Source organism: Silene latifolia, unplaced genomic scaffold (assembly GCF_048544455.1).
Source record: "Silene latifolia isolate original U9 population unplaced genomic scaffold, ASM4854445v1 scaffold_112, whole genome shotgun sequence".
Classification (NCBI taxonomy): domain Eukaryota; kingdom Viridiplantae; phylum Streptophyta; class Magnoliopsida; order Caryophyllales; family Caryophyllaceae; genus Silene; species Silene latifolia.
This window is the reverse complement of record NW_027413126.1, coordinates 994,685-1,016,569: the sequence shown is the minus strand read 5'-3', so window position 1 is coordinate 1,016,569 and position 21,885 is coordinate 994,685. Positions and strand designations below refer to the sequence as shown.

Sequence of the window (21,885 nt, the reverse complement as noted above, 5' to 3'; positions counted from 1 at the left end):
CGTTACATTTTAATTGCGTTTTTAGACTGTTAGACTATAGCATAGTTAGTTTTAGCGTAAAACCGAATATAGACTGCATATTTTGTGAATTTGGTATTTGCGGGAAGTACCTCTACCTGTTTCTATGCAGGTTTGGGGAAGATTTATCGCATTGGGATGTATGCCAAAGGAAAACACCTCGATCGAGTGCTTTTTGTACTCGATCGAGAGGATTGCCCAGAAAAAGAGATCGATCGAGCAGTTTCAGGCTCTCGATCGAATTGTCAAAAAAGAAGAATTCTCGATCGAGAGGCTTTTTACTCGATCGAGAGGAATGTAGGGAAAAGGACTCGATCGAGTGGTTTCAAATCACTCGATCGAGTGATAAAGGCTTATATCACGCAGGAAGTAAACTTTTCCCTTCTTATTTTCATTCTAACTTTTCTTTTCTTCCTATTTTGCGATAAAACCTCAACAAAAAACCCAAATCCTCCACTATTCTTCCCTTTTTACCAAAATCACCTCCCACATTGTGTTTATTGTTAGAGTTTCGACAAAACCCTCATTTTTCCCTTTCAAATTCGCCTTGCTTGCGATTTAATTTAGGAATTAGGGTTTTTTTAGTTATTGGGTCGAAATCCGACAGTTTTTCTTGCATTTTTGTCGATTAAATTGCATTCTCTTGTGGGTCTTCAATCAAGTAAGTCTTCTCCTCCATCTTTTTGTTGTTTAATTGTTGTTTTTCGACCTTAATTGAAGGGTAGGGTTTCGAAAATTAGGGGAAATCGTGTTTTAACTGATTATTTGATTAATTTACGGACTTATTTGATTGTTAGGATGGATAGTAACACAATGCCCTCGACTAGTTCTATTGTTACCCCATCCCTGTCTGAGACGGTGGTCCCTGCTGCTGCCACCTAGTTTCTGCTAGTACTGCCGCTGCCACTACTGCTGGTACTGTTCCTTCTTTGGTGATGACCCCTGCTGCGTCGTCACCCGCTGTCACAGCTACTTACAGGTCTGCGTTACTGCCCCGCCCAGTTCCTGGACATGCTTCTTCTTCGGTCACGGCTGGACGTGGACGGGGTCAAGGACAAGGCACTCCTGGTGCTGGACGTGCCACTGCCACGTTCCGTGCCGATGACTCCTTGGACCCGCATCCTGCTTATCCTGAGGTACGTTTCGTTAACTCAATTAATCGTACTTGTTTTTATAACTTAGAGCGCTGTGACATTACTTCTACGAAATTCTTGTGTTGGACTACCCTTGAGAGTGGGGATTTACGAGCCTGTTGCTGAGTTGTTAAACGGGACGGGGATGACTGGGTTGACCACCATAAGTGCATTGACCTATGCGGAGCTGACCCTTGAGTTTTTCAGCTCCTTTACCTTTTTAGGTGCCGCCTATGCCACAGAGCCGGAGAGCTCTTGTGTCTCCTTTCGGTTGTTTAACCGGACTACCACCTGGACCTTAGCTGAGTTCGGTAGTAGGTTAGGTCTGTCTTCCCACGGTGAGTCGGACCCTCCTAGGAAGGTCATACGTATACTTTGGCGGACCTTGGCACAGACCCCTTTTGAGGAGCGAAAGCTCGCTCATGATCACCTTCCCCTGGCCCGTTACTTTTTGCGTCTCCTTGGAGGGACGATCTTTGGCCGTAAAGAGCCTAACAACATTAACAATGTTGAGTTGTCGATTTTGGGGGGCTATTTAAACATTTATAGCGAGGGCCCCTTTGTTCTTAACATTGCTTATCTGAAAGCTCAGCATTTTAATGCTGTCGGGAAGAAGAAGACGGGCACCATTACCTGTGGTGGCATAGCCACCTACCTCACCCGTTCTATCTTCACTGACTTTCCCCGTGACTTGGCACATGTAGATAGGGAAAAGTACCTAGATACTTCTGCCATGTTGGCAATGTTTTGGTTAGCGTCAGACCAGCGGACTTGGAAGATATGTGGTTCCTTGTCCGTGACCCTTCCGTTTCCCGACCTGCCCCGTCTTGTACCTTTGGCCACTGTGAGGGGTAGGTTACCTCCACCTTTGCCTTTCTACCACCTTCCACTCGTTCCACCTACCACTACTTCCGCTTCTAAGAAGCAGAAGAGACCTGAGACTGGAGAGGGATCCACACCGACTGAGGCTGGGCAGTCTTCCACGCCCACGCCTACACCGATCCCTATCCCCACTCCTTCTGTTACACAGCCGGTTTACCCGGCTAATTTTATTCCTCCTCCACCCTTTGAGGCGTCTGAGGTCATTGACCAAGGGCGTCATGACGGTTTGCTTCTTGAGTTGCTTACTAGGCAGGCTCGTATGGAGCGGGATCAGGCACTTGCCTTCTTCCCTCTTTACGAGTATCACATGAGGAGAGGACGTCCCATTCCTGAGGGCTGGCCACACCCTTCTATCTACCGGTACCCGGCAGAGGGGTACCCGCAGCCAGAGAGTGACGGAGACACAGCTAAGCAGGAGGAGAGGGCAAGAGCTGACGAGAGGAGGAGGGAGCAGGAGCGAGATCCTGACTACACGGTGGTGGGAGAGGAGGAGGAGGAGCCTGGTGACGAGTAGCTGCTGGTCTACTCACTTCCCCAGTTTTCTGGTTGGTTTGGGGAAGTTTGTCATTTTGTATGTACTTTTTGCTCTTTTATTTATTTTCGTCTCTTTATTTATTTATTTATTGTTTTTATTCATTTATTGGTTGTTTATCCCTTTCCTATTATATATACTGCTGGTGTATGCTAGAGGACAATGAGGGCGTTGTCCGTTTTGGTTTGGGGAGGGTATTGCATCTTTTGAGTCTGCATTTGCATTTGTTTTTGCATTCACGTTTATTTTTCTGCTTGCATTGTATTTTATTTCAAAAAATAATTGAAAAATGCAAAAAAATTAGAAAAACTCTAAAAAATCAAAAACTTTCACGTTTCATTTTGCATTTAGGTTGAGTCGGAACGGTAGATTTCCATGATGAAATTGCACTTTAACTTGTCATATCACTTGAGCCTTGCATCTAATTGGCAGTTATTAGCTTGGTCATGCGCATATCTACGAGTTAATGTCAAAAATATAGTTGATTGTATAGACTTAACCTGATAAAATTGGCAAACTACTTTACAATTTCTGAGTTTTTAGAGCCATATAGCTGGTGTCATTCATGACCAGTTCATATAGGAATTGAGAGTAGTACTTCTTGTATAGCATGTTCATCACATTTGCACTTTTATGAGATTCAATTACCTTTTGCTTTCATACATTCGGGTTTGTGGTCGGTGTCACATGCAGGGAGGCACTTACAATTTCCCTCTTTCTTTCATTTTCACCCATTTAGCTCCACATTAACCAAAATAGCCTTTTGACCCATTAACTACACCCAAATTAAGCCTGCTTGTCAAGCTAGTTTAGTGTAATTTTTGTGGTATATTCTTATTGCTGCGAGTTGGTTTGTTCTCATTTATATGGAGTTGGTAGAAAAAGAAAGAAACGCGGGCAGGAAATGAGAAAAGCATGGAAAAGAATGAAAAAAAAAAGAAAATGAAAATGAAAAAAAGAGAAAAAAAAAACGTGAGAAACAGAAAAAAAGAAGAAAGAAAGAAAAAAAAAAGTTGAAATGAAAATAATAGACCGTATTAAAAAAGGGAAGTTTGTGACGGTCTTACTCCTTCGTTTCTATTTGTATCTTTTTGAGGAGATTGTGTATTGGTTAGTGAGTTTTGTGCCAATGAAGGGCACTTATCTTTGATTTCTAGTCAGCTGAGAATTGGATAGTCTTATATGGTCCTGTTTAGGTGCTAGCTTGACGCTTTACCTCCACATTTCCATAATCTGTTTTGCCTTTTCTTACCTGTAACCTCACTCTCCCATATCATTTGTAAGACCTCAGCTGTGACGGACATTGTTGGTTGGAATGTATGTGCGGTGTTTGGAATCGTCTATCATTTTTGTTACATGCATGTTATGTAGGTCGCAGTTTAGGTCAGTGACTGTTTCCTCTTCTTCTCTTACACATATACTTTCACCATTTGCTTCATGAGAGAAGAGTGACCCGTGAGAGTCCGATTTTAATGGTCTTGCAAGGTCGACAGGTCCGCTTATTTGTAGACATCATACAACTCGTTTGCGTATTGACTGTTGTAGCTATAACTATTAATTTTTGATTGCATTAAATGATTTAAGTGGACAAGTTATAGCTAACTCTGAGTTTTCATACCCGTTCCATTAGTTTGCATTTAGTTTACTCGAGGACGAGTAAAGGTTCGGTTTGGGGAGATTTGATACGTGCAATTTATATAGACTTTTTAGCCTCTGATTGCACGCATTTCTATGCCATTTATGTTGCTTTGTATTGCAAAATGCCCCGAATTGGCTACTTTAGTTTGTTTTGTCTTAATTGCAGAAATGGATCCAAAAGTAGTGGAATCGTACCTTAGTCGTCCCACTTTGCATGCATTTTAAGGAGACGGAGATTTGGAGCAGAAGTCATACCTTGGGAAGCGTGAAGGGAGGTCCTTGGAAGGCTAACCAACGAAGTCAAGGTTGTTCTCAGTGGAAGGTGCTCGATCGAGAGCTTTAGATGATCGATCGAGTGGTTTGGCAGAAGAAGGAGTTCGATCGAGTGGTTCTTGAGCTCGATCGAAGATGGCTATTTTGAGAGTGTTCGATCGAGAGCTACTTTTGCTCGATCGAAAAGATTTGCTGGAGAAGTACTCGATCGAGGGGAATAAAACGCCTCGATCGAGTGATTATTAGCTAGTTTACACGGGTTAATTAATCCGTGTTTAGGTTTACTTTTGTTAATTTTTACTTTCCTATATAAGGAAATCGTGATTAGGTCATAAATATCTCTCGACTATCTCTTAACTGCTTTCTGGACTCTCTTAATTACGTTTTACATAACTTTTTACTCTCTTAATCTCTGCTGCTACTTTGCTCTTATTGCCGGATTCTCTCTTCTGTAATCTTTCTTTACTCTTAACTTCAATCGAATCTTTATTGCTTTACTTTAATTCCTTGTTCTTTAATTCTTGCTTTATTATTGTCATTGTTAGTATTTGCTTCTTCCTTAGAATCTCTTTATCATGTCTCTTAGCATATTCATTGTTATTATTGTTAAATCTGATAGCATTAGTAGCTAATCTCCTTATGTTAGGACTAGGGAAGCCATGGTAGTAAAGTGACGATGTTGTGAATAGGCTAGATGATCTATTTGTGAGAATCTGTGACCATAGCAATATAACTGTAACATGTTTAGTTGAATGCACGCTTCTAAATAACTTTAATCTGGTTAGTTTCGTTCCTGGATCGGAAGATTGGAATGAGCAGACCTGCTATGAACAGTAGACTACCCTAATGAGGACGGAAGTTAAGTTAGTGGAAATCTAGGGTGGATAGCGGACCGGAAGGACCTTTCCCTTGCCCTTCTCACAGTAGATTGTCTAGACTATTTATGACTGAGTTGATGAACTGCTATGGTGAACCGAAATCCTTACATACCTCTTTTATCTGATATTGCATAACTCATATTTTCTTGCTTTATCACGCTTGTCTTTATTTCTCTTGCCTTTTATCTTTAGTAGTTTAGAAAACAAAATTAAAACCCCTCAATCGTGACTAGATACACGGACTTACAGATAGATACTTAGCCTCCCTGTGGAGATCGACCCTACTTATCGCTAGCTTCTGTTAGTTATACTTAGGTATTTATTTTTGGTACATAACGACCGTATCAACTTTCACAATAAAACCCGCCGAAATACAGAGATATTATAATTAATATACAAAGTTTTTCTTACAAAATTTCTCTTAAAATAAAATATACAAAATGAACTAAAACTTTTACAAACACTTTAAATAAAATCTTGTCTTGAAATAAAACCCTTTTTTTGAATAGCAGCAGAAGACCTGAAAGCAAAACCAGAAGACGGAAAGGACTACCCCCATGACGAGTAGTCCCGAAGGGAGAAAACACGTCAGCCGGAGAGCTGAGTAACAGATAATACCAAAATATATGCAGCGTAGTTTTGGTCATGGCGTGGAAACACAGACATGTAAAAATAAAAATAAACAGAGAGAATAATAAAAACACTCCCCTCTACTAATTTCAACTTCTCAAGCTCTCGAACCTACTCCGTCTTATTTCCATAATACAATATACTCTCTCAACCCAACAATTAACCAAATCTCTACTCATTACTCCGTCTCATAATATAATACTCCAAGGTAACCAAATATCGTATTCTCATCGTCGACTCTAAGACAAGGACAAGGGACGAGTGAACTGGCGGATAAGACCGCGAAACAATATTTCCATCTCAATATCGATTTCAAACTCATAACAAAATAACTGTATAACCTTGGTCACTCTGGACCGTAAACATAACTCGGCACACAAGCCCCATAACTCAATACCAGTAACCAATTTCCATCTCAATTTCAATATCGATATTGTCAAAGGTTCGATAATGAACCATGCTCAACACTTAGAGTACAAGACTCTAAGCTACTCACCCACGAGTCAAGGTCAAAGAGAAAGATAATAAGAATTAAACCGATACAAAATCATAATTCGAGGGTCAAAGTCAATTCGCATACATAAATTTTGTTCCTCATCACAATGCCACTTTAGGCGTTTACCAATCTCATATGCACAAATTTGTCCATCTTATGCACACTCATACTTTGCCGTCACCCTAAGGAATAGTAACCCGTATAAAATAAATTGTACCATATCTAAACATCCAACAACAACCTATTCTACCCTTCATAATCAATCAAAGCCACCAAAACAAATATCTTCTCCAACCTAAGCGACTCTTATAATTCACTAGCCATTTGGATCTCTTAAATAACCAAAACCCAATCTCACCAATAATTGGTATAGAGAAAATATAATTGCTAGTATTATAAATTATAACAATAATCATAATCCATTATCAATGTCAGTTTAAGCACATACGACAGCAAATAAATAACATATACACATATATCCTCGAACAATAATATTGATAATAGGGTCGGTAGAATCGCTTTATCTATATAGAAAGAAGCAATTAGAGGTTGGCTACGATGGCTTGATCGGTAATCACAACCAAAAGGTTGATAAGATGGATGAGCAACAATAGCTAATCGGTTGATAGTTGTTATGAATAATGGTGATGCATATATGTTTTTAATGGTGGATGAAGATAAAGGTAGAAAAGCTTATGCAACAACAGAGAAAGATCAACACAAATACATGATAGGTTGTACTAACAAAATAGGGTTTCCTATACCAATCGTTGGTTGGCGCAGTGGTAGCATGGGGCTGCGCTTGGTAGGGAGGTCTGCGGATCGATCCCCCACAACTGCGATTGGGAGGGGTTTAAATACCGTAATCCTTGGACACGCCCCAAAATCCGGATTAGTCGGCCCAATGTGGTTCGGATTACCGGATGGTTTAGACCAAGAAAAAAAATAGGGTTTCCTATTTAATAATAGCATAGAAATAGGATGATTAGTCCAACTGGGAGTACAACACAAAATCAGCCCACTTAGAGAATAATGAACTTGTTTGTCTTTAATATAGGTTTTCTTTTTTTTTTTCTTTTATAAAGGCACAAATCAAATTTTAATAAAATCTTTAAAATTCTAAATATTGATCATATAAAACAAAAATTATGGGTTATTACAATCTTCTAAGGGAACTTTCGTTCCGAAGTTCAAAATACGACTCTTAATAGAAAATTTTGAAAGTTTGACGGGTATCACAGTGTGAGCTAGCTCTGCTCTAGCAAGGCAAAGGACATTCCTAAGGGGCCTAATCGTCATTTAAGTCCTTACTTAACCTAATGCTTGTACTTAATATAAATACCTCATGTACTTAGAGGAAAAGACACACTATATTAGCTTAGTTAGACCACTCTAATTAGTTTAATTACAACTTAATCCTTCCTTAATTATTACTCAAACAATCTTAGATCGAGCTTGGTAATTGAAGAATTCTTGGGTTTGTATTGGAGGATTGACAATTCTTCATCATTAATCAAGGCTTTCTTCTATTATTCTTCCATTTCCTTTGTTCACCATAAGTTGGTATAATTCCTTTACTCTTTACTTAGTCTTTTACTTAATCTTTTGTTAATTACTTCACTTTATCATCATGTGTATGCTTGTTAATATGTTTGGCACCATTTATGACATATTAATCATGATTACTTATGAGTAGTCTTTTAACTAGGGTTAGTGGGGGATTAGGGAAGTAATTATGGGATAGATCCATGGTTAATGAGTTCATATGAATGATTGCTTGTTGTGTTTTCAACTTATGCGCATGTTATGTTTGATCAAATGCTTGATTGACAACCTAGCATGATTCTCTAATCTTTTCATCAAGACTTGTAAGACATAAATCAACTTAAGGCTTGTTAGACTATGCATATTGTTGAATGGGGAGATCCAAGTCGTTGTAGGTGTCGTAAGCTATAAACAACTCGACTCCGAGACCTAAGTCTCCCTAGGAATTATAAGACATAAATCAACTCGTTTCCAACATAACTATAATTGTTTGTATGACTCATTATTGTGATTATACCATGTTTTCCCTATGAACCCATGACACCCTACTGTTTTTATTCAATGTTTTACATATCTATTTGCTTACCTTGTTCTTCATTTATTTACATATTCATTGTAGTAGTTTAGCTTACAACTCAACCCCAAATTGTGACACAAAGACATAGCTACTTACATTAGATAATTATTTGATAAACCGTCCCTTGGGATCAGACTTCTACTTACTCATTTACTAAGTAGTTTGTTGAGTTTATAAATATGATTTGATTTTTGTTGCTTTAACGACGAGTTGACCAACCATCAAAATGGCGCCGTTGTCGGGGACGGTGTATACTTGAATTGTTATCTTTTATTGCTTTTTATTTGTGTCTTTCTTTACCTTGGGGAAGTCAATTCCTCAAGGTAGTTCTAATTTTTTTCTTGTATTGATATTTTGCATGCCTAGGAGATTATAAAGCAATCGCTTGCCTATTAATCCCGGGATTGAGAGAACATCGAGGGGTATAAGAAGAGCCTTTAGAGGTGCTTCTACTTCAACAACGGAGGACCCTAATTCGAGTATTAGAGGACTTGTGGACGTAGGAATCATCCAAGTAGATAGAATTGAGTTTACAAACCCTTTTGCAATACAAGGCGAGGATAACCCAATTCCAAACCAACCACAAAATCAACCAATCATGCCCAAATTCTCATCACATTCCGTACCAACCGAGGAGGACCTACCTAACGGTACTCCAACATCCGCCCATTTGTCCGGGAATTTCATAGCAAAATCCGCTTTTATACAACTTGTTGAGAGAAGTCAATTCGGAGGAATGCCTCGTGAAGATCGTCACCTTCACATGGAAACCTTTTGTGATTATTGCGAAGCCATTTCTCAAACGGGGGTGACTCAAGGCCAAATCCAATAGGTGTTGTTTCCTTTTTACTTGATCGGAGCCGCGGAGCAATGGTTAAAGAGTCTAGATAAGACCACTCTTGGCATCGATTCATGGAAGAAACTAGCACTTGCCTTTTACAAGAAATTCTACCCTCCGAAGAAACCAACTACTTATCGCTCTTGCCCTCATCATGTGCTAACCGAGTTATTTTTGGTCAAAAAATTTTGGAACGGATTGTATGATCAAGATTCAAGAAATGTGCTTAACATGGGTTCTAATGGATGGTTTACCGAAGTGGATGGTAACCAAACTTGGTCCAAGATCGAAGAAATGGCGGTCCATAACTCTCAATATAGTAGGCCAAGAAAAGGCACTAGGGGAGGAAGACATGAAGTGGACTCCGTGACACAATTGAGTGCTGACTTGGATGCACAACTATACTCTCATATCGATACAATGAATTTGAAGTTTGACAAGGTCATAGCCAAGATGAATGAAGCATCTAATTCATCCAAGCAATACTCAGCTCCACAAGTCAATGCAATGGCAATGACCCCTTCCATCCGAAGTGGTGTGTGTGAGAATTGTGGAACTTTGGGACACGAGCTAAGCGAGTTTGGGGACACAAATGAACAAGTGAATGCTTTCTAAGCATACAAATGTAGCACCCAATACTCTAACTTTTACAATGAGCACAAAATTCCATCCAAATTTCTCATACAAGAGTCAAAACATTCAAACCCCACAACCATTGTACACCCCACCACCAATGAGAAATCCCACTCAAAGACCCTTATACAATCAAAACCAAGGATTTCAAAGCCAAACTTCTTACCATCAATCCAATGACCAAGCTTTCGATGTTTAAAAAGCGGTTTTGCAAATGCAAAAGAATCAACAAGAATTCTTTGCTCAAATGCAATAGTCAAGCCAAGGACATCACTATCAACAATATCCTTGCTCATAACAAGATGTTGTAGACACAAATGACCCAATTGGCCACTTCGAGTTCCCAAAGGCAAAATGGACAATTACCTCCCCAGGGTAATCCCTCTACAAAACATGAAATCATCAATGCCATTCAATTGAGGAGTGGTACACACTATGAGGGACCGAAGGGGCCTATTGAAGAGGATGTTTTGAAAGAAATGCCAATTCAAAGGATGTGATGAAAGATAGAATGTTGGATGAAAGAAAAGAATCGGAAACTTTGAAGAAGAACACCAAGGTAGTAGATTCTACTACAAGCGAATCATTGAAGAAGAGAAATGAAGAGAAGAATAAGGAGGTTGAAAGAGAACCTATTTTGATTAGACTACCCATTCCAAGTCGTCAAGCCAAGCCTAAGCTTGATGAAAAACTTGGGAAATTCATGGAGATTGTGAAAAACTTGGAGGTTTCTATCACTTTCACGAAGCTAATTACTCATGTAGCGCCCTTTGCAAAATACATGATGGATATTCGTACCAAGAAGAAGTCCATTAGAAGGTCGGAGACTATAGCTTTTGCCGGCACAAGTAGTGCCATGATTCAAGGGAACTACCCATCTAAACTTAAAGATCCGGGAAGCTTTTCTATCCCATGTACCATTGGTAACACTATAATCAACAAGGCACTATGTGACTTAGGTGCAAGCGTAAGTGTCATGCCATGCTCGGTATGTGAGAAGCTAGGCATAGGAGAATTGAAATGCACTAGCATGACATTGTAAATGGCGGATCGCTATACAAAGAAGCCACTAGGATTTTGGGAAGACGTGCCCGTAAGGGTTGGAAGATTCTTCATACCGGTGGTGTGACACCCTCATTTTTAGCGATAAATAAACACGTAAATTCTACAGAAAAACTGACAGGATATGTTTGTAATTGGTTCAACTAGATAAAACCTGTAATTTCAAAAACTTTTCTAAACCAATCATAAACACTTCCAAATGAAGAGTGCCAAAACCTGCAAATACTAACACACTGATTTACATAACATAACTAAAGTCACGAGAATAACGTGATACAAACCAAAGTAAGAGAGGGAGACTTATGTCCCTTCAAAATATAAACACAACCAAATGTTTAAAGGTTTACTACAAAATAACCAAACTAAGTCCAAGGTTCTTTTGCTCACTAGCTCGTCTGTGACCCCATCTAATCATCATCAACCTGTCAATCGCATTTTATACAAACACGAAAGCCACAATTCGGTGGGAGTAACTTGAGTCCTCCCAGCCACGAAATGTCATATTTAATGTAACATGTAATGCAACATGTAAACAACATCATAAATCAATTAACTATCGAGTGTTCTAACATATGAACACTAAACTGACCAAATTAAACTATCATGTGAAACATATAACAAGCAGTAATCCAAACTTTATCAATTGTAACCGGCTTGCATCTCACCTATTACAACTCATAAAGTCACCATACAAGAAAGGACAATATATCAAAGACAGGCATAAGTTCTTAGTACGGTCAATAGTCACTCTGTAACTCGAGTCTATACCACGAGGTAGGGAAGGTAATCGAACCGGTATCCTGGCTCAGAGGTTCTATCAAAACATGGCCAGGACACAACACAACCCTAGCCTAAAATCTGCGCAGACCTAGACATGCGGATACACACCACCGCACCCAAGACTCACAATTTTTCTAAAACAAAGTGAGTACCCTAAGGAGTCCACCAAAGGGTTGGCTAGTACTTAAGCTGACCACTTACTATCAAAATAAGTAACGAGGTCATGCCCCAACTTGGATATAATCCCACCAAGTCAGGAACACAGAGGCTATCAAGCAGTGAACATACACTCGTCAAAGACTATAATGGCCTATCTATGATGAAGGCCGAAACACTCACCTAGGACCTAAATAAAACCAATCTAGGTCCCAGCTTGAATACTTTAGCCCACACCACACAAGACAAGTAGGACACCCAATTAACCAAAAGAGAGGCAAAGAGTCCAAACTTGACAATATTAAAGGTTCCAGGGAATCTAGGGTTGTTTCTACAACATAAGAAACCATTCAAATCAACCAACAACATATGTGAAATAAAAACATAATAAATGGCCTAAAACAAGAATAAGGCCAATTATCCATTTTTCACAATAATTTACATCCAACCGAATTTTTACCCGCAACCCCAGTCCTGCGACTGGTACGGGTTAAATCGCGGCTGACCAATCACACAGTTGACTGACATCGATTAAGTCAAAGGGACCAAGGCTCGATTTTAAATCACCAAACATTGCAATTATCGCTATAAAATTCATTTTAAGCCTATTCTTTACAATTTCATATCATAACCTATCCTAACATGTGCAACTACCAATATAAACATAATTTTACCATCAACATTATATTTACTACTAATATGATTCATTTCAAAAGATTACCCATTTGTTACTTATACTAAATATAACATTCACAAAAATCATACAAAAAGCAAAGAATGTGACATTTATTCGTCGAGTAACTCGAAATATGTTACCTTAAGCTAGAAAAAGGCAAAATAACCCTTGAGAAAACCCTAAAAACAGTAGCTACCCATCATCCTCTACTATATAGGAGTCCCCTATATCATCCTCATAATCTTCACCTATTAAAAACAACAAAAACACAATAATAATTATCAAAACCGAAATTATGCCCAAAATCAGCCAAAATCGACATAATTAAAACTGAAATTAAAACATACTAGGATGTAGATCTTGAAGAGAGGATTCCGAAAATATAAATTTTGCGAAAATCGGACTAGAAACGAAGAAATTATGATGAAATTACGATTGTAAGATTATTATTTTTTTTTTTGAGGAATTCGGTCAAGAGCACAAAAGAAGGACAAAAGAAGTCTTAGGAAGAAATGGGAAGGAGGAAGGGGAGGTGTGGCGTGAGAAGGGGAGGAAGAGCGGGAATTTGGCGGGATTTTATTAGTCGGTTTTAGCTCGTTTCGACAATAATTAAAACCGTTTGTCAAACGCAAATTCCGACATTGCCAAAATTCTTAAACACGAGATTACAAGAAGATTGAGTACTCATATGACCCATTTCCAAAATCGTTTGCCCAATTTTCAAACGAATCGCCATTTTTCCCGATATGCCCTTATTTCGATATAAAAAGTTTTTACATGGTTTAAACTATTTTTAAACATTTCGAAACTATCAAATTAAATAATTTACTTCAAAATATAATAGAATTACATTTCATTGAATTATTATTAATTCAAATACATAAATTTTAAATTCAACTTGATTAATAAATTACTTTCGCAATATAATAACGGTCCGAAATTACGGGGTGTTACAATCACCCCTCCTTTTAAAAAGTTTCGTCCTTGAAACTTAGAAGGAGAAATTATAGTAAACGACATCTTAATAATATCATCATAAGAAAATATAGGTATCTTTTCAATGAAATGGTGATACTCTTGTTGATCAGGCAAGAACATCCACATTTCATATCAAAGATAAGGTAAAAAGGCAAATCATTTGTAAAATTCAAAAACCAAAATACCTTCAAAACATTAATGAAGAGTTTTCAAGAATGTAAGTCTCATTCATGGAATGGAATTGCTCTTGTCGTGCACACAAGAACGCTATTTTTCCAAATCAGAGACAAGTTTTTAAACAAAAACTATTCGCCGATAAGCGTAGAACAAGTTATCAAATGTCTCCAATAACTAGTTCTAACATCCGATCAACGTTAAAATCAAAGTAAGAGAAAGGTAGTCTACTCAAATTTCCTTTTGCAAAAAGCCAAAATAGAAATGAAGGTTTCACTTTTAAACCCAATGGGGGTCAAATCCCTAAAATGTAACATTAAACCTTGACAAAGAAGTCATAAATGGATCAAAATTAACAGAAATTGGACAAATCTTAACGAAAACTCGGGTCTAGAAATTAAAATTACGATAAACGAGTTTATATTCAAGAAAGGAATAGGGAACTAAATCAAATTTTCATTTTCAAGTCTTCAAAAATAGGTTAGGTTTGCAGAAGTGACATAAACTTTAAGAATGAATCGAAACTGGTAGCTTGAAATATTTAGAAATTCCTCGAAGTGAAAAGTAACTTAGACATCATAGGAGCAAGTATGCTAAGAGGATCCAAGCTTAACTAATCAAAAGGGCTGTATGAATTTCATGGGGTAAGAATTGAAGTCGAACCTAAAAGGGTGTCAAAGATGGAGTTTCATAGGTTACCAACATCAAACTTATGAGAGGAGTATGATGAAGTAAGGAAGAGAGGTATGAACGATAACGCTCATGATCAAGGAAGAAGGGAAATTAGTCAACAAGGAAACGCCAGACACTTTTATAATCACAAACAACAACACTCGAAACGGTTCCAAAAACTTCCTAACAACAAAACTCATAACCACATCACTCTCAAGGGTTTCCTCAATCGCTTATGTTACCTCATCCTAATCTGTTCCCTGAAACAAGGTACTCCACTATAAGTGTGATGTCATCGCTCCAAATCCTCAAACATCCAGAAACAACTTTCACAAGTCCAAGGTCAAGGCTTCCAACAAAGCTATATTCGTATCCAACTAGTGTCAACTATGGTTTCCTCAAAACAAATAAACCTTTAATCAAGAATCCCAATACCAAGCTATAAACTCCAAGAGAAAGTTCCTCAAATATACCACAAGATTCTCATTTCAAAACAAGGTAGCAACATACCAACCCCAAAATCTGAAAAATCAATAGGATCTCAAGTTTCTCTATCCTTTTACTTATTAAGGATTTCCAAAAGCGGATTTACACTCAGCTACAACATCATCCCAAGGAGTATTCTTTCAAATTTGACATCCTAAAACTTACTTACCATCAAATTCCCAAGAAACAAGGTCTTAATTGTAACAACACTTTATCACCTCAGAGTTCCTAAAACCATAAATTGAAACTATGTTCTTTAACCTAGCAATTGGTGTCAACCATACCATTACCCTTTCTAGTTATTAAAACAAGTGCTAAAACTTCCCAATAATGTAGCTTACTCTCACTCTCATAACATAGCTCAAGTAGTAATCAATATCACTCACTAAAACCAACTAATAATCTCACATTTAACATTTCTCACACGGTAACATATACATTATCAAACCCTCATATCCAAAGTGATTATGGAAGCCAATCAAAAACTCGTCTACTTAGTCAATCCTATATCCTCAAATCCACCATTCAGTTTCATCCATTTTAAGTCAAGTACTAGGCACTAGTACCCAAACATAAACAACAATGCCATGTTCCATAACCTTAGTAACCAATGCAACTCACATTTGACACACAAAATCCACCAATCCAACGTACTCACTTTATCAAGGATCTATAGGTATAAGAACCATCAAGTATGTCTCATCACACTACCTAAGTCTCTCCAATATCAAATCCTCTCAAAACCAGGAAAGGGTCAAACACAACAATCCCTTCAAAGGTCATGATGTCCAACCAAGGCCAACACTTCTCAAAAGAGATAGTATTATAAAAAGGCGTTAAGGAAGGATAAGCAAGGAACAAATGACCTGTTAGGAAATAAGGAGTCGGACCGTAAAGATAACGGTTGACAAAAATAAGAGGTATTCGAGTTACGAAGATATCTCAGGCAAGAAGAAGATACGTAAACTTTGGCATAAGAACAAGGTTCAACGAACGTTAAAGAGAAGGAAAGGAGAACAGAAGCGGCATAAAGAAAGGGTTACCGCTTAACCAAACACTCCTCAAAGCTTATGATCGCTATGATAAGGTTACATCACTAAGGTGCTCAACAAAGACTCAATAGTCTACCAAATCGTAGGACTAACAAGGACTCCACATTGGTAGGTTTTCCTCAACTCAATTGGTTCCAAGAGCCAAAATCAATTCACCACACAAATTCATTTGTTACCATCCAAGTCCCAAAGTATCTCCTTTACAATTCTCGTCATCGAACTCCACTTGCTATGTCATCCCCAAGTACCATGACTTGTTTACTCTATCATCTCACCACTTCGTACTTCTAGTCTCCGATACCATAAATTAGAATCGCATCTTTGAACTCACGAACTACATCAAACAACTTTCCACCAAAATTCCCAAATTCAAATATGATTAATAAGGTCAACCACGTGTTCTCAAATTTCAAAAGGTCAACAAGGGCTACTCTATACTAGATTTGGTCAACTCGAAAGGTTTAATAAACTAACTAATTCCAAAGTACGATACCAATCCATTAAGCAACGTCAACGTCCTATTGTATTCCTTTCAAGGCCTACAAGGATTAGGGCTATCATTCCTTTAATTCTCCACAAGAAACATCGAGACTCTCAAATGAAGTAGCTTAGGTTCATTCCATCTTATGTGCTAAGGTAGTACCCATGCTCAATCATCTATAACGAACAAGCTCTCAATAGACATAAATCCCAAGGTGTTTCTCAACCCACTAGACTCTCATATCAAGCACAACTAACAAGACTAACCAAAGGATCCCAAGTTATATTCTCTTATACAACTCAAACCTTAAACAATCAATTTCTCAACTCGTTCACGCCCTTCAATGATACATTCCCTCAAAACCGGGTTCTCTGGAACAAGGGGACTATCCCGCGGAATAAAAGGAAGGTGTCCACAAGGACTCTTATTATAAGAAGAAAACGAACCAAGGATGAATCGGGAGAAAGAATTGAAGAGTAGTTACCAAGGCGAGAGAAGAGGAATTTGAAAGACGAATAAACAACGAGATTGGAAGATTAAGGTAAGATACACTGAATACGGAAAGAAATATCGAGAAAGTGGAAGCATTCTTCATTTGGCATAACCAATCTTTAACAAAGACCAAAATTAATAACTAACAATCAACAAACCTAGCTTGTAAGATTGCATTATCTACATTTCTTGGAGAGCCATCTTGCAAAAGAGAACATTGGTTAGAACCTAACAAATAGCAATCACAAACAGACTACCACATAAAATCCTAAATCTACCCATCCTACCCATCTCTCAAGTTTATTATTTAAAGGTCAAGTGATTTTAAGTGGGGTGCACAAACGTGCGTCGGGAGCAACAAGCTCTGATACCAACTGTGACACCCTCATTTTTAGCGATAAATAAACACGTAAATTCTACAGAAAAACTGACAGGATATGTTTGTAATTGGTTCAACTAGATAAAACCTGTAATTTCAAAAACTTTTCTAAACCAATCACAAACACTTCCAAATGAAGAGTGCCAAAACCTGCAAATACTAACACACTAATTTACATAACATAACTAAAGTCACGAGAATAACGTGATACAAACCAAAGTAAGAGAGGGAGACATATGTCCCTTCAAAATATAAACACAACCAAATGTTTAAAGGTTTACTACAAAATAACCAAACTAAGTCCAAGGTTCTTTTGCTCACTAGCTCGTCTGTGACCCCATCTAATCATCATCAATCATCAATCGCATTTTATACAAACACGAAAGCCACAATTCAGTGGGGAGTAACTTCGAGTCCTCCCAGCCACGAAATGTCATATTTAATGTAACATGTAATGCAACATGTAAACAACATCATAAATCAATTAACTATCGAGTATTCTAACATATGAACACTAAACTGACCAAATTAAACTATCATGTGAAACATATAACAAGCAGTAATCCAAACTTTATCAATTGTAACCGGCTTGCATCTCACCTATTACAACTCATAAAGTCACCATACAAGAAAGGACAATATATCAAAGACAGGCATAAGTTCTTAGTACGGTCAATAGTCACTCTGTAACTCGAGTCTATACCACGAGGTAGGGAAGGTAATCGAACCGGTATCCTGGCTCAGAGGTTCTATCAAAACATGGCCAAGACACAACACAACCCTAGCCTAAAATCTGCGCAGACCTAGACATGCGGATACACACCACCGCACCCAAGACTCACAATTTTTCTAAAACAAAGTGAGTACCCTAAGGAGTCCACCAAAGGGTTGGCTAGTACTTAAGCTGACCACTTACTATCAAAATAAGTAACGAGGTCATGCCCCAACTTGGATATAATCCCACCAAGTCAAGAACACAGAGGCTATCAAGCAGTGAACATACACTCGTCAAAGACTATAATGGCCTATCTATGATGAAGGCCGAAACACTCACCTAGGACCTAAATAAAACCAATCTAGGTCCCAAATAATACTTTAGCCTACACCACACAAGACAAGTAGGACACCCAATTAACCAAAAGAGAGGCAAAGAGTCCAAACTTGACAATATTAAAGGTTCCAGGGAATCTAGGGCCGTTTCTACAACATAAGAAACCATTCAAATCAACCAACAACATATGTGAAATAAAAACATAATAAATGGCCTAAAACAAGAATAAGGCCAATTATCCATTTTTCACAATAATTTACATCCAACCGAATTTTTACCCGCAACCCCATCCTGCGCGACAGTGCACGGTTAAATCGCGGTGACCAATCACACAGCTTGACGACATCGATTCGATCAAAGGGACCAAGGCTCAGTTTTCGGCTTAATCACCAAACATTGCAATTATCGCTATAAAATTCATTTTAAGCCTATTCTTTACAATTTCATATCATAACCTATCCTAACATGTGCAACTACCAATATAAACATAATTTTACCATCAACATTATATTTACTACTAATATGATTCATTTCAAAAGATTACCCATTTGTTACTTATACTAAATATAACATTCACAAAAATCATACAAAAAGCAAAGAATGTGACATTTATTCGTCGAGTAACTCGAAATATGTTACCTTAAGCTAGAAAAAGGCAAAATAACCCTTGAGAAAACCCTAAAAACAGTAGCTACCCATCATCCTCTACTATATAGGAGTCCCCTATATCATCCTCATAATCTTCACCTATTAAAAACAACAAAAACACAATAATAATTATCAAAACCGAAATTATGCCCAAAATCAGCCAAAATCAACATAATTAAAACTGAAATTAAAACATACTAGGATGTAGATCTTGAAGAGAGTATTCCGAAAATATAAATTTTGCGAAAATCGGACTAGAAACGAAGAAATTATGATGAAATTACGATTGTAAGATTATTATTTTTTTTTTTTTTTTGAGGAATTCGGTCAAGAGCACAAAAGAAGGACAAAAGAAGTCTTAGGAAGAAATGGGAAGGAGGAAGGGGAGGTGTGGCGTGAGAAGGGGAGGAAGAGCGGGAATTTGGCGGGATTTTATTAGTCGGTTTTAGCTCGTTTCGACAATAATTAAAACCGTTTGTCAAACGCAAATTCCGACATTGCCAAAATTCTTAAACACGAGATTACAAGAAGATTGAGTACTCATATGACCCATTTCCAAAATCGTTTGCCCAATTTTCAAACGAATCGCCATTTTTCCCGATATGCCCTTATTTCGATATAAAAAGTTTTTACATGGTTTAAACTATTTTTAAACATTTCGAAACTATCAAATTAAATAATTTACTTCAAAATATAATAGAATTACATTTCATTGAATTATTATTACTTCAAACACATAAATTTTAAATTCAACTTGATTAATAAATTACTTTCGCAATATAATAACGGTCCGAAATTACGGGGTGTTACAGGTGGACTTTATAATTTTGGATATGGAAGAAGATTCTAACATACCAATAATTTTGGGAAGGCCATTTCTACACACTTTCGGAGCGGTAATTGATGTCAAGCATGGGATGTTAACCCCTTGAAGTTGGTGATAAGAAGATAACCTTCAACCTTAATAAGACAGTGAGAGCTCCAAATTTGAATGAGCCATGCTTTATGGTTTATCACTATAGTGGGAAATGTGACAAGAAGAAGCTGGAATCTCCATCTAAGGATCCTATCAAGGAAGAAATTCCTAGTAGGAAGGACAAAGAAGTGTTAAAAAGTTAAAAAATTAGAAGAATGAAGTTAATGACATTGAGATATTTTTATTTGGTGAGCTAGGAATTTTCGATGACAAGACCACGGAGGAGAGCTTGAAAAGCTCATTTCACATGACAAGCAACAATGAAGGCGTTGATGGCCAAGGTGACATGAAATAAGAAGTGACTATTCCTAGTCATAGTCCATGCAACAAAGAAGGAGAGGAAAAAGAAGTTAGTGGTTTATGGGATGACGAATTCGAAGGATTGATCAATCCTTATGTTGGCAATGCGATGACCCTAAACTAAGGCAATGAAGTTCCTTTTCATGACAACATTGACATGGTCTTCTACATGAATGAGAGCTACGATGTACCGAAGTCTACTCAAGATTTCTACCATGAATGCGAACAAGCCTTTGACTACTTCTATGGGGTGTTGAGTAACATCAAAAACATCCTTGCCCTATCCCCTTGATAAGCTTTAAATTGGAGGAGAGTTTGGTGGAGTCCTCCCTAAACCAACATTTGTAAACATACTAACCTGTTAACTTGTATTCATTTATCTTAATGCATTTAAGTTTTTGCATTGCATTTATATGCTTTATGTACGCACATTAAACTTTTATCCTTAATATACGTATCTTTAAGGTGTTCTTTGATTATTATACCTCGGGTAACCGAGATAGTAGCATCCCCATGTGCTAGGGTGGTCTTGGTAAGGCACCTTGGTGTATGGGGGTGTTACAAAGTGGTATTAGAGCGATGATTTTGGAACTTATAACCAATGAACCTAATGAATGTAGAGAGTCAAATTAAAATGAACCCGGGTAGGAGTTTTTAGGAGCTAATGCAAAGGCTTGGGAGATGTCCTAAAGTCACGAACTTTTCCTTACAACTTTGAACCGGTCACTATGGGGCGTCATGGGATCGTTACTTGTTTATTGCTGTTTCATATGCATATGTTAGATGAAGTGTGTAGTTGAAATGGCTGAATTGGTTGAAAAAGTGAAGTAAATGTTGCATAAGAGTATGAATTTCGTGATTAATAGCATGTTTATGTGACGGAAGTGGATTTTATAATGTTGTTATACTAGTAACATGTGAATAAGGGATTTGATGTTGTATAATTATGTTATTGTTTTTACGTAAAGTTATAGAATAAAAGCATGCCGGTAGTATAGTTCGTGAGCATGACTCGACCAAGTAGGGTGGACTCGATCGAGTAGGTGTGGCTCAATCGAGTGGGTATGTTTACATGTTAGGCAGTAGCTACTGGAGTCGTGTTACTCGATCGAGTAAGGGGAGTACTCGATCCAGTGTCTTCTACTCGACCGAGTACGTAAGCGACTCGATCGAGTATGTTTTATGTCAGTTCTGGACAACTTCTGGAGTTGGGGTACTCGATCAAGTGTGTAGGTTACTCGATCGAGTGACTCCTACTCGATCGAGTATGTGTGGTTACACGATCGAGTTTATCTTTGTGCGGGTCATATTTACTTTGAGCCGTAGGCTATGTGCTTACGTTTCTCTCCCTTTATAGCTCAAAGATATGCTGCCAAAGAGCTCAGCCGCGTATGCTAAGGCTCAATAGATGAGCATTGAGGATATTGCCAAATGCTTGAGCACCAAGAC

At 37.9% G+C, this 21,885-nt stretch overlaps 1 long non-coding RNA gene across 1 annotated transcript; it reads right to left on the bottom strand.

Annotated features, from left to right (window-relative positions):
• Positions 1-11,503: 11,503 nt before the first annotated feature.
• LOC141637467 (uncharacterized) lies at positions 11,504-13,251 on the bottom strand. The gene is made up of 3 exons (XR_012541795.1): positions 13,095-13,251; positions 12,888-12,995; positions 11,504-11,557 (listed from the first exon to the last, which is right to left on the bottom strand). It is a non-coding gene; the product is annotated as an uncharacterized LOC141637467 (long non-coding RNA).
• Between the last annotated feature and the right edge of the window lie 8,634 nt (positions 13,252-21,885).